At 39.4% G+C, this 14,032-nt stretch overlaps 1 protein-coding gene across 8 annotated transcripts in view; it reads right to left on the bottom strand.

The window, feature by feature from the left end:
* SOX5 (SRY-box transcription factor 5) overlaps positions 1-14,032 on the bottom strand; it is a 637,312-nt gene that overhangs the window by 426,329 nt on the left and 196,951 nt on the right. The window lies entirely within an intron of this gene.

The raw sequence follows: 14,032 nt of genomic DNA, 5'->3' as shown, positions 1-14,032 counted from the left end.
CTTGTGCTCCCATTCATTACTATAGAGTTCCATCCTTAAAATGTATATATAAAGCAAACGTGAAACACGATGCAATATCTTTCCATGAAAACAAGGGACTGAAACTTTGTGAAATCACAATTGCATACTGCACCCACTGGGAACATAGCCAAATTACTGTGCTATTTTGCACCAAGTCAGAGAGGGAAGCATTTGTTTTAATCCCTCAAAGCACCTCTTGTCTTGCCCCTCTTTTTCAAGCTGTGGTGATACCAGAAACTTTCCTGCCCTTATCAGAGGTACAAGGGCAGAAGTAAGAGTTGTGATTTTAGCCTCGCTGTATGGCTCTAAGTGACACAGACATCAAATGATTTAACATTGATTACACTTTTTTGAATGACTATCAATCCAGACATCCTGAGTAACAAGTTAATAACTTCTTTGAAGCAAGTGAAAGGAAAATTAGATGGTTGGCATGAAGAAGAGCAGATATAGACTCCAAAATAATCAACCAATGAGCTTCTAACTGCTATCCAATTCACATAGATTTCCTCAGGAAATTATTTAGAAATACAGTACAAGTATGTAGAAATATACATATTTATTAATAATATTTTTGCATTCATGTAACATTTAAATATTTGCATTATTACTTTTGATTCCTCGTTTTTTTTTTTTTTTTAAGTAGAAGCTAAGCAGACAAATCACTTGAAGACCGCAAACTTCATAAGTAATATCCATGCCAAAAATGCTAAATAAAGAAAAAATGGGGAATTTATAATGTTATCATGACAGACTTCAGCCAGATGCCCTCTTGATTCCACCAAGCCTCTGCTTCTCATTGACTACTGCAACACTACTGCATCTGGGGAGCAGACTAATCTTGGATTTGGTCAGCACTAACAAGCAATGACTTTAATACCACACCTAGCAGCAAGATGTCTGGCCTTCTCTCCACAACAATCTGATGGTCATATTTTTGAAGACTGAACCTACAGGGAAGCTCTATAGTGAATAAATGGCACTTTTTTTTTCTTCAGAAAAGTGAAGAAGAAAGCATTCATATAGATTATTTTTCACAACTTCTTGACAAGAAAATGGCTAGCAGTGTAACCCTACTTAAGAAAAAAAGAACAAAACCTAAAACCATTGGACTCAAGAGCTAACACCATAGGTCAAAGGAATGTTCGAGTTAAAAATTACAGAGAGCAGCAGCATTAGGAGAAGATGGCCCAACTATGTGTGGACACATCAACCAGGTCTGGGCACTGCCTCATCATCTTACCAACAAGAGTAGCAGCTGTTTAAACTGGTAGGAAATTGCACACTTTCTCTTTTGTACTACTTGCATGGCATTTCTGTGATCTTTGTGAAAAGCTTGCCAGATAACAGGAATCAAAAACCTAAATACATGAGTAACCAGCAACTGGAATTTTATTTTATCACAGTGTTATCAGAAATCTCTAGAACACGATTTAAGATGGGAACAGTCCACTGGCCTGATAAAGCCATAGGGGAAATAACCCCGATTTGTCCAGAGCAGCCAGCTCCAGAAAGATCCTCTAATAGTTTACACAGTCCACCAACAAAGAATTATGAATAACAAAACCCCACTGTTATAAACCAAAGAAGGCTGACTCCAGAAAAGCCACTGCACACAGCTGCATTTGCAATCCAGGAGAATATAAACTAGGAGTGGCATAAAATCAATTGAGAAGCCAGGCAAGCCAGGACAAGATGATCTTGTCAACCTTCAACTCCCAAATCTAGACATGAAAGTCTACACAACTAGTAGAGGGGTGCTAGGATTATGTTTCATGCTTGAATTACTTATAATATTTTTTCCCAGTTTTACATATGAAAACTTGATGGTTAGGGGCTGGCATTAATGAAAGCTTACTGTTGGGAAGATATCTCTATGTAGTAGCTCTTCTTCAGTGGTTTGTAGCTGAAATAGTTCTCATTGCTTCACCAAGGACTGGAAATGCTGATTTAATATTTCCTACTGAAAATTCTTAAGAATAATATTGGTTATAAAGCTCATATAACATCTTGAAATCCCTAAATCTAGTGCCTGAACCGTGTGACATTTCCATTAGAAGGTTTTCTAAATTTAGAGCTGATGTGATTTCTATGCAGCCCTTACGCCAGTAGGGATTTGCACTTGAGAAAATCTGATGCAAGTCTGGAATATTTCTACTGATAAATATTTTAGAATCAGGAGTTTTTCTCATCTCTCTCCTTCCTTTTACCTGCTACAACAGAATTCACAACATATTGATAGTTCTTCTTTAGAAGTTGTCAAATTTACTTTGTCCCTTAGAGTGTGATTTTGACCTGCTTACGTACACCCTCACAGTTTTCCTCTTACTGCTTCAGCTGAGTCACACAACTTGTTCCATGGCCCTGTTAGCACATTATCAACATCCCAGCTAAGGGAGACTGTGGTATCTTTCCCCTTTTCCCATACTGTCCCAAGCTTGTTTCCCACGATCACCTGAAAAGAAAACAAAGCCCAGAGGAAGGTTATCAGGAGGAAATCAATGCCATTGTAAATAAGGATGTGAGCAGAAGAAATTTCCAGTAGCTTGCAGTACACAAAAAATGCAAAGAAAATAGCTGAAGAACATATATGGCATATGTAGCTTGCTGAGAATGCTATTTTTCAAATGTCCTCAGTCTAGGATGGCCTATTTGCTGCTTTGAACTTATTTAATAACATTAAGCAAGAACACTTAACTATCTAAAAGAAGGATCAGCGGCATAAATCAGACATCATTTCACATATTTCAGGATCAAAGCTGTAAGGCAAAATGATTTGTGAGGACATTTGAACAGCTCTAATATATCACAGTTCCTTTTGAAGGATACTTAGGCATATTAGTTGCCCAAATGATGATTTCTTTGCGTAGTTGTAGCCAAAAAAGAAAAGAAAATTGAAACTTTTCATTCATGAATTGGTTTCGTCTATAACCTTGATTTATGTATAGCATCAAACAAAGCAGATGAAGAACACTGTGAATTTGAATTATCAAAATTAAAACCGGGAGAGTGAATTGATTTTTTTCAAATGATCAAAGCTAATCGAAGTGACCAGCTCAGAAATAGCATAATCAGTAGCCCATATAAGTTAATAGGAGCTATATAACCAATGTTCAAGATTACACTCATATTTCTTTCAAACTTTTTAAATCCTGCATGGATGGAGCAATGCCTACAGTACTGTTTAACATGAAGACATGCACCAGCTGCAGTGGTCAATTTTACAGTACATTTTTCTTCATATGCACAACTTTTTGCCATGACGGTTTGCCCAAGAATCATCTCAGCTTAAAAATCTCTAATGAGAAAAACTGCAGTAGAAGCCTCCCCACAGACTAATAGTTATGATCAAATTCCAACTTTTCAGGCTGGTAGGCACTGGAGATCTAAAACAAATTTCAACTGACTTTGACTCTTTTCTCCACATCCTCCAACATAAAATAATAATTAATTATAATAACAAAAGGTCAACTTCTTCTTTGGGCACCTAGCCTTGACGGTACATGTCCAACAGACTGAGGTATATCAGTCCCTGGAGCTGAACACTTGGTTTTGCCTAAAAATCCAAGAGTAGCTGTTTTCCTCTCATCACTTTTCTGCATTGGTCTTTGTGGTTTAGGTAGAGCTAGCTACCAGGTTTTTGAAATTCAGCAAGATCCAGGTTCCCAGCTGCTGGGGTACCAATAAGGTCTCCATTATCACCAAGGATACAAGATTGCTACAAACTCATTGCCAGCTGGCTGCCTGATGCTGAATCAGTTGACATGGTGAACAGAACAGCTACTGCTCATGAGGACGTAAAAGCCACAGCAGAGGGGAGCACTATTGCTAAAACCAAAACCATTGCTAAAAAGACATTGGGGCAGTCTCAGGAGTCCCTGATCTCTGGTGCATAGAGGATCAGTTATGACCAAGTCCAAATAATAGCAAGAGGGAGGCAAGAAAACCAAGGGGAAATACTTTAAGAAAACATATTTAGTATTCACAAAACATAATAACAATTAATGCTCTATAAAAGTCTGTGCAGCCAGCAATATTTAAATTAGCAAGTCTTGAATAAGAGTTCTAATTCCCTGTGAAAAGGAATTCCACTTTTTTTCCTCACCCTACTCTTAAGACATACATATACACAACCTTAACATAAGCAGCATTATTCAGTAATTACAGCAGAGGTTAAGAATCACAGAATCATAGAATCACAGAATCACTCAGGTTGGAAAAGGCCTTAAAGATCACTGAGTCCAACCACAACCTAACCATAGTACCCTAACTCTAACAACCCTCCACTAAATCATGTCCCTGAACACCACATCCAAACTGTTTTTAAACACAGTCAGGGATGGTGACTCAACCACCTCCCTGGGGAGCCTATTCCACTGCTTCACAACCCCTTCTGAAAAGAAGCTTTCCTTGATCTCCAACCTAAACTTACCCTGGCACAACTTGAGGCCATTTCCCCTCATCCAGTCACCTGTCACCAATAAGAAGAGACCAACCTCACTATTCTCCTATAATCTCCATCCATTAGCATTAAAAAAACCAACCCACTACATTCCATTAAACATCCAAACATATTTGGTAAAAAAGCCTAAGTACTGTTAGGTCCAACATTCTCAATGAACTGGCAATGAGTAGCAAACTTCTGCAGGAAGAAATTTCAAAATCAGAGCTTTAGTAAGACCATTTTCAGAGCTTTATTACAGTTGCTTGCTGTGTTTTTCTAAGATCTCTTTTCTGGATCCCATGCCTTTAAAATAATTATTAATTAGTCTGAAGTTCAATCAATTCTGAAATTGGGGAGAAAAGTATGATAAACGGCGTGCATCCTTAGTCAGGACCTCCTCGGCTTATAATGCATTAGACATTCATAGAAAGACTCTTGTACATATGTATGCATGTACAATTGTGGAATCTGGACAACAGATCTGACAGGACACATTTACATACATATGAAAAACAAAGGGTGAGTATGAAATGAAATTATCTATTCGACAACTGTAGACATACCCAACTGCACTGATTTCATAACTTTTGAAGGGAAAGCCAAAGGTCTTTCCAGTCCAGCGTCCTGCCTTTACCAGAATAGAGTAGTGGCTGTTTGAAGAGGATAAACTCAATGTCCCATCTACAAGACATGAGGGGATGGCTGATACGGGAACTTTCAGAACCGTGAGCCGTCTCTCCATACCTAGCAGCACTTAATGGATTCTTGCAAGAATTTTTAATGCTTACAATATCCTGACACTGAGAGCACCAAATTCACAGTATGAGAAAACCTGGCACGCCTAGTAATTCTGAATGTTTCTGTAGACAACACACAAAAAAAGGGAAATAGATGCATAGGGAAGTCTGATTTACATGTTCAACAGAACAGGAATATTTGGTTTTGGTATTTGTAGAAATAATAATGTTTCAAAAAGCTTCACTCCCATAAGCTCTGTAGATAACCTTTTGTTAAGCATCATATCTGGTAAAGAATTGTAGATCTTGGCTATATGTTTAAAATATGCCTAACATATGGGAAAACTTTCCACAGAATAAATGATACTGAAAATAATGACAAACCACTGAGTCAGAAAATAAATAATGAGATACATGCATCCCCTCCATCACCCCCATTCTCCCTTCCCTTCAGCCATCCTAAGACGTTGTGTAAAGAACAGATAAATTGCACTAATCCATAGATCAGAAGAATTACAGAAAGGTCAGCTATCTGAAAAAGAGAAATGATTCGCTGAGAAAGAACTGAAAGAGTGTATTGCTCTAATAGGGAAGTTAATATGTTATTTTACAGTAACTTAGAAATAGAGGAAACTTAACTTTACCATGAAGTATAGCACTTTGGAGTCAAGTAAAATACTGAAAATGTCTTCAGTTTTGGCTTTGTTTCTTTTTCAATGGGATTGTATCGGAGGACAGACTGTGACCCCATTATCAAATATCTCAGCACATGAGCAGTCTCAGTTGGCGAGAATGTCTGTGATGTAAATTCCCTCTCAGGAAAGCATCTCTATTTGAGAAATCAGTTCAGCACATATGTAATGCTAATTGGTTATGAGTCAGGGCTCAGCGTAGAAAAAGGTAACCAAATCCACCCTTAAAGCTGTAAAGCTGTATGATAGTCCGAGTATGAAATGGTAGCACTAGTCAAAGGAATGATTTTGGAATGGTGTTTTTACGCATTTTCAAAAAGACATTTTTGACAGATTTTAGGAGGTATACATAATAATGAAAACAGAAGGACCTCGGGATCTTATTATATGAACTTCAGCAGATTAATTTGTTAGCATTAATAATATAAATTTGGAGATAGAGGTAGGCAAACATCAGGAAATATTGGAATCTTTGCAAATACAGCAAAAAGTACGCAAAAAATTTCAGCTGAAAAAAAAAAAAGTATTAAAATTAATAAGACAGTTACTAGCTTGGTAGAAACAACAGTGGAATGAAGAACTGGGGAGATACGAGGACGAGCCTGTAGAACCAGGACAGAGAAGGATTTCTGAGCTCTGGAGTAGGGGAGATAATTAACTCAAGCAGGTAATGGAGGGCTGTTGCCGGACAGTTGTGGGGGCAAACAGGGACTATGGAAAACTGACAGTACAAAAGAGCATAAGGACAAGCTGGGACTGCCAACATCCACTAAAAAGCAATGACCAGAGTTGATTTACTGGGGAAACACCATAAGGGAAGAAAACCATCAACAGTGTGGACAAGCCATGAATTAACTGGAGGAGATGGGAAACAGGGAAAATGGCTTTGGAAAAACTGGAAACATTCTGAGCAGCATTCTGACAGTTCTTCCCCCTTTCACAGCATGATGTGAGGGAGGAACCTGCAGTTACAGTCCTGTAGGCAGAGAAGGGCAGAAGCCTGTGCAGCTGGACGCAAGGTTCTCACGAGGACATCAAGGCATGTGGAGTCAGTAGGATGGACAGCAAGGCACTTCTGGCGCCATCCCACTCCCCATAAACACTATTCAGGTTGCAAAGTAAAGACCCGAAAAAGAACTGCAGAATTCAAGTTGTGTACGTGCCTTGTGTGTATGCATCACGGAAGTCTATAAATACACCACACCAGTCTTTTTGCCATAAAATGTCATCCACAGGATAAATTCAGCTTGCTTAATGAACAGTCATTCTATGTTTTGTTTACTTTCAGCATTTGGTGTAAAAGCCTGGCCTCGTTTACTTTTATGATATTCAGACCCTTCTCTGAAGAGGAAGGATCTTTTTTAGTCTTCTAGTAGAATCATAATGCTCTATAAATACAGCAGTCTACCAACACTCATCACTACAACAGGATCAAACTCAGGTTTCACAGTTACTTCCATTCTTGCTTTTTCCCCTCCATTTCTCAGTATTTGGCTTTCTGTCTTCCTAGCATGATCAGCGTTGCCTTTTGTGGTTGATACTTGAACGACACTTAGAAAGCACAAAAGACATGGCATCTCTAGCTTCTGTAAACTTTGTTGAAAATTAACATTGCATTGAGAAATGAAACAGAAAACACAAATAAATACAGAAATTCTCAGTTTTGACTGTATTGTTCTGATCTACATGTAAATAACATATTAGAACAATTATCACAGCTATTCAGTGGCATAATAGTCTTTGGAACACATACCTATAAAAAATGTGAAAGCAGCAGTATATCTGACAGTTTAACGATATAAACACATTAGACTCACAAAGAATGAGGGGCAAACAGACGGAGAGGAAACCTAAGAAAAAAACAACCCACAATTAGAACCCCCCATAGCAGGTCACTGTCAGAGTCTCACGTCCCAGTCCCACAGCTGTGTCCCTGGGACCATGAAGGTCTCCCTCTGAATCACAGCACGGTCCCAAATTAATCTCTGAGGCTTTCAGGGAAAATCAGGAATACAAATCAAAGTCTCCTTTATTTTATTGTATCTGCAGTACTAAAATTCACTTTCCATTTTAATGTACTGGTATTAAACTTATCATTTTATCATTAAGATTATTGTTTTCCCTAAGCATTTGCAATAGCATCCATCATGATACTATTGGAGAGCTTTCAACGTCTCAATTTCAGTTAAATGAATTGCATAAATTCCCCTATTTCTACAGAGGGAGAGAAGCGCAAGAGATAAGAGGTTCCTAGCAGTGCTTCTCTAAAGCTAAAGATACATGTATCTGTGGAGCTAAAGATGCACAGGCTCTGTCTGAATCTGATTCATTATTTTCAGTAATACAAAGCAGCAAGTATTAATGTAAAATCTTTTTAAAAATCTTTACCAGCAAAGAGGAGTCTGTAACGTTAGCTGTTTCTATGGATTTTAATTGATTTTTAATCTGCTGATGGTAGACTGTAAATAAATGCTCAAAGCACACACGAGTGCAAGTCAATAGGAAGTTTTATTAGTTTGCTTTCAGAGAATTATAGTAATGATCGGAGGACTCTGAAGCACGCAGCAGCCCACAGGCTGAATGGCTTCTCTTCTCCTCACAGGCTGTTTGAACACCACCTCCATAAGGGCCCAATTCAGCAAGAATTTACATTTGACTGCCGCACTATGGAAGCCCAGGATGGCTGCAAAGAAAGTGCTAACTTTTTTTTTATAGAATAGAGCCCTAATTCATTGGCAAGGTAGCCAGTAAAAAGCCCTTGTATATAGCACACCTCATCTATAAATTATTTCACAGAGTTCCAGCAAAGGCTTGAAACAAATGGAAGGTTTTTTTCCTCCTCTCCTGTAGCAGAAGAGAAGGAAAGAGTCTTGCATACAAAAATTACTTTTTTTCCCTACCTCTTTTAATCCCTATAAGTACTCTGGTGTTAATACTTCAATACAGGCACACTTTGCATGTGTTTCCAACATCATATTCACATACGCTTCTCTTCACATCAATTGTCTTGCATTATCTGTGTACAGTGAAAAATTAGGGCCCTTAAAATGTTATTCTCAACTGGCAACCAAACCTTCTTCCTTTCCACATCCCCCTAATTTCACTCTGCTACTTGAAAAGAGGTCATCAAATAAACAAAGTTTAAAAAAGCCAAGCTAAAAATGCCTTAGTTTTAGTGAGTTCAGGCTACCAAAGTAGGACGGAGCACACTTCTTCAGAATCAGGATTATCAACACTGCTTCCACCTCTGCACCCCAACAATGTACTCAGTGACAAGCAGCTCATAGCATCACATCCTACTCCTGATGTTTTGGAGAAGCCCTGAGAAAAGTTTTCTCATGCTTCCTTCCTAGTTCTATACCTTGGCAGTAGACAGTTATGTCTTTCTCGCCCAGAACTGGAAAGTAAGATAAAAGTGTGCAGCAGATATGTGGCAGAACACAGAGTCAATGGCACTGACCACTGCAGCACTGAGGGCATCCAGCAGCTTGCCTCAGCATTTGCCTACAATTTAAGCTGGCTACTGAAGAAATGTTTGCCTATTAAACATAACAGCAACAACAGCAACACAACACACACACACAAGAAGAACAGTCAATTTTCTCAGCCAACCTGATAGTTTGTAAGCAGGGTAGTAGTAGCATCATCTTCTGCTCACCTGCCCACATAGAAAAAAAGAAAAAAAAGAAAAAAAGGAAAAAAAAAAAGAAAAAAGGAAGCTCTTCACTTAAATTTAAAACTCGCAAAAGCTCAGCACAGGAGAATGAAAGGAAGTGGCAAAAAAACAGTCAGGAGGTTTACATACATAACAGAGGACCATTCTTTGTAAGGACTTTGACAGTTATAAAACATATGCAGACATGACTCTGTCCATCTTTAAAATACAGTCCCAGCTCAACTTGATTCATGGGCCCTGTGCATTATCACATTTAAGGGATCAACTGTATGGTAGCCCAAAGATGGCTGAAGTCACCCAGTTTTACTGGCACTGAGTGCATCACCAGTGACACAGTAATCATCTGATCATACACCCCTTGCAGTGGTGAAACACAAAACACATTTTATCACACATTACAAAAGCACCAGATTCTTCAAGACCAAAAAAGAAATAATGAAATTATGGAAAAAGCGCTAAAAATAAAACCAGGAACTATTTAGATTACCCTTTTACCTTCTTTACCAAGATGTGTTACCCAACAATATAGAAAGACAGCACGTTGATTTCATTAAAAGATTTCATTTTAATTTGAGGAAAAAATACTGAACATATACAAAATTCACAAAGATACATCTAGCCAAAATTCCATTAGGGTACATGAGGGTCTTAGCTTACTTCTAACATTAGCTACAAGGAGAAACGCTAGTAATGTCAAATCAAATGTTCATCCTTGTGCACTTAGATAATTTGCCTTTTTGGCCTCCTCACAACATCTTTTTATTTGGTCAGTGTAATTGTATATCTTGCATACAAAATTGAGCACACAGATTGCTCACAAAAGTATTTAGCAATTAAGTATGTGCCACCATCAGTCAGTCAGTGTTATTTTGGACTCATGAGTAGCTATCACATACTCTAAAGAAAAACACTACATACAATGCCAGATACCTTCCAGGAAACCGCTGAATGTGCCCAAATCCTCAATATCTTCAGGGATGTCGTGATGATCAGCGGACAACTGCCCAAATCCTCTCTAACGGTGAGTTACTGAACCACACATGAGGAACCCAAACCCTTGGGACAAAATAACTTTCCAATAATATTCTGCATTATCTGACTGTCTCAGGTTAATTCCTTGGATAGATTCCTACAGATAAAGATGTGTTTCAGTGCAACAATTATTCTTCTGTTCTACTTTGACTATAAAATAAATGGTTAAATCCACTGGTTACTGGCTCATAAAACAATTTGTTGGAATAATGAATTCAAATATACTAATAGGATACAGAGGTTCACCATTAATTGTTTAATCCGTAGCTGCATAATATTGCACTGAATTATTTTCCCCCTCTTACCCCTTGCTAGGAACTGACACAAGTACAATAATTAAAATAAATTTGAACACAACCATTTGGAAAATTGCCAAAATTTTCAAGAACTTGTAATTTTCTTTTCCCCCACAACCCTTCCCCAAGACAAAATGCAGTTTTGACATCTTGGTAAAAAAAAAACAGTTGCAAACTGTTACTTACAATTAAGGAAAAAATCACTGTTTTAATCATGACCTTTCATCTGTCCTTGATTTGGAGGAAAAGGGTGGGGGAAATAGGCCACTTACAGAAACAATCCTACTGGGCTTTCGTCTCACTGATTGACAGCCCCATGTGGCTAAACACATTCACAATTATAAATAAAAACTACCCCTCTCAAAATGGCAGAACTTATCCTCCATCAAGCAAGATGGAGCAAGTACAGCTTTTGAGTGTAGAAGGCTGAAATGACCTTTGAGATACGTGACAAATGTGAACTGCTCCGTGTTGTCCATTTCCAGCCATGTTAGACAAAAGGAGACTTTTGATTAGTATTTACACAATCCAGAACACTTAAATACTTGGTGTGTTGTTGTTACAAGAATGAAAAACACATTAATAAAAGCTAATGCTAATAGTAACGTACATCAATAGGCTCTCTTCAGTTTAAGACTGTATCTGAGTACAGGCTATTAGAAGAAAGGTACGGCTATGCTACCAGTTGCAGGGTCCTTGCAGACATTTTCAAAATCTGACAGAACACTTAGTGTTTGTTTAAGACGATGCAAAAAAACAGCATCTTGTTGGAATCTCTCACTAGGAACTCATTCTGGGAGCTAAATCAGCCAAAAATACTTCACTGTTTCCAAAAGTCAGGTTTCTGCCAGTTTTAGTTGCTGACCAGGCTCCTGGTGAGGCAGGAGAGACCAATGCAGAGGGAAACTGCAAAAGCACGTGGCCAAGATAGAAGGGCAAAAGAGCAGAGTTGCCTCTTTCCTTAAGCAGCATATGTGGGTACAGACATCACCAAAATACATCCCAGAAGTGGGCTGCACTCTGGGGAGAAATATCTTCTCACTCTGTTAATGGAACCTTCTGCAGTCTCCCCTTTGTGCCTTGATTTCTAGAGGCAAAAAAGGTATATTGAACCACATTTACGTTTATAAAGTGCTCAGAGATCAATGAAACAACTAGTTCAAGTAACAATAAAACCTGACCTGGAACTGGATTATTAGCTCCCTGCTGAAGATGCTGCTAGCAACGCCCTGATCATCATGCCACTCTGCCTCAGTGAACGCAGCACAGCCTCTAGCTGCAAAGATGACCAACAACTATTTCAAAACATTTCTTTACACCTTTTTCTAACCACTTCTTTCCAAAAAGTGAAACTCAAAACCAGAACAATCTAAAATGCCGTATAATGATCACACACGTCTTAGTCACTTCGAAGGGGGAAAAGACCCACTCCTTCCCCTTCAGCGGACTCCTTTAACCACTTCTGCTTCTGTGCTGGAACCACACCCAAGCCACAGGAAGCACAGGAACTTCTCATATGCATCTATCATAAGCACTGAGGCAGGCACCTTTTATATCAAACGGGCTTTATAAAACAATTGCTGCCTTACTAATAACATCCTCATAAATACTTCTTGTTCAGGCATCCAGTACAAGGTATGAGTTTAACTGCCTTGAAATATCCTCAGAAGCGTCACAAACCTTAAAAAAAGGCAGGGGTTTCCCTTCTCCCTCCAGCACACCATTTCCTGAAAACAGAAGACAAATTGAGCTGAGTAACTTGGACCAGAACCGGCAGCAGGAGGTTGGGTTGGGCAGGAACGGCGCTTGTCTGTCTAGGTAGCATCCCTGCCAGTGCTCCCACTTAAATTAGAATGCAGGCGACAGCACCTTGGCTCCTGTCACTTGCTGGAGACAAATCTTCAGCTATTTCAGCAGCCAAGGGGTGGCATTTTGGTCTCTGCCTGCCAGTCCCAAATAGCAGTGCCACCTTGGTAGCTGAGCTCCCTGACAGCAGCAGCTCCCACCCTGCAGCAACTCCAACAAAAGCTCAGTACTCATCCACCTGAGCACCAAAAGGTGATGTCGATCCCAACAATAGAAATAGAAGAAACCAAAGCTCCAAAGCGCCAGGAGCTGCAAGCCATCTGTGATACACAGTGGTGAGCGGCAATGGCGGCAGAGAGCCTCATCCTGAACGCCCTGTGTCACATCAGGCTGGACAGTGAGGCCGTGATCCAGCTGCTGCGGCCTGCCCTGGGGCACCGAGCGGAGACGCTCATCCGGGGCCTTGTGGACGCCATTGTGAACCCATGGGGTGAGGAGGCCCACAGGCAGCGGGGCCTCCAGGGCTTCCACATGTCCGGAGGGCAGAAGCACACAGATTTAAGACAGAATGACACTCAGCATAGGCGTCAATTCTGGAATTGCATTCTTTAAACACTGTGGTCTGCTGATTCCTAGGAAACAAGAGAAAAAGGTGGACAAATGTGAAGCATTTGGTCTTCACATGGAAGGAAAAATAAGAATAAGTGATTGTTGGTCATTTGATGTACTGACTCATACGTAATACTATTCTCCCTGTGCAAAGTTAGATTCAATAGCAGTATTTGCAGAATGTTGTTCAGCATGAGAGCATAAAAACTAGTTCTGAAAAACAACTATGTGGAGGGTACTCGAATTGCCAGTAAGGAAGCCATACTCCAAGAAGTACTGAGCATGCTCTTCTCCCATTGACTTCTCCCCATACACAGGAGCTGGTAACTTACCAAAAGTAGCCATATGATCAGGCAATATGTAACAAAAAAGCAGGAAAGTCAAGAAAATGGCTTTCCACCTGTGAACCTAATTCAGTGCAAAAGAGCTAGTTTCCCACAATCACTGTGCTCCATCTGATACTGCAGGCACAGACATAAATTGAATATGGTACATTCACCAATTGGAGATCTGGACCTTAAACATTAGCCTTTCTCCTTAATAGTCATATCCAGTGTAATGCACCATAGGAAGCCAAAGCACTGGGCCTGATCCTGCAACGTAAATCTACTACTCCTTTCTCCCCTATTCTCTCTCACTGCTTTTTTTTTTTTTTTTTTTTTTAATGGAACTATTTGTGCAAATAAACATGGTGAGCATGGGCTCTCACCGCATTTTCT

This window comes from Lagopus muta, chromosome 1, assembly GCF_023343835.1.
Source record: "Lagopus muta isolate bLagMut1 chromosome 1, bLagMut1 primary, whole genome shotgun sequence".
Lineage (NCBI taxonomy): Eukaryota > Metazoa > Chordata > Aves > Galliformes > Phasianidae > Lagopus > Lagopus muta.
Note: the sequence above shows the minus strand (reverse complement) of the source record. Positions and strands in the feature narration are given on the sequence as shown.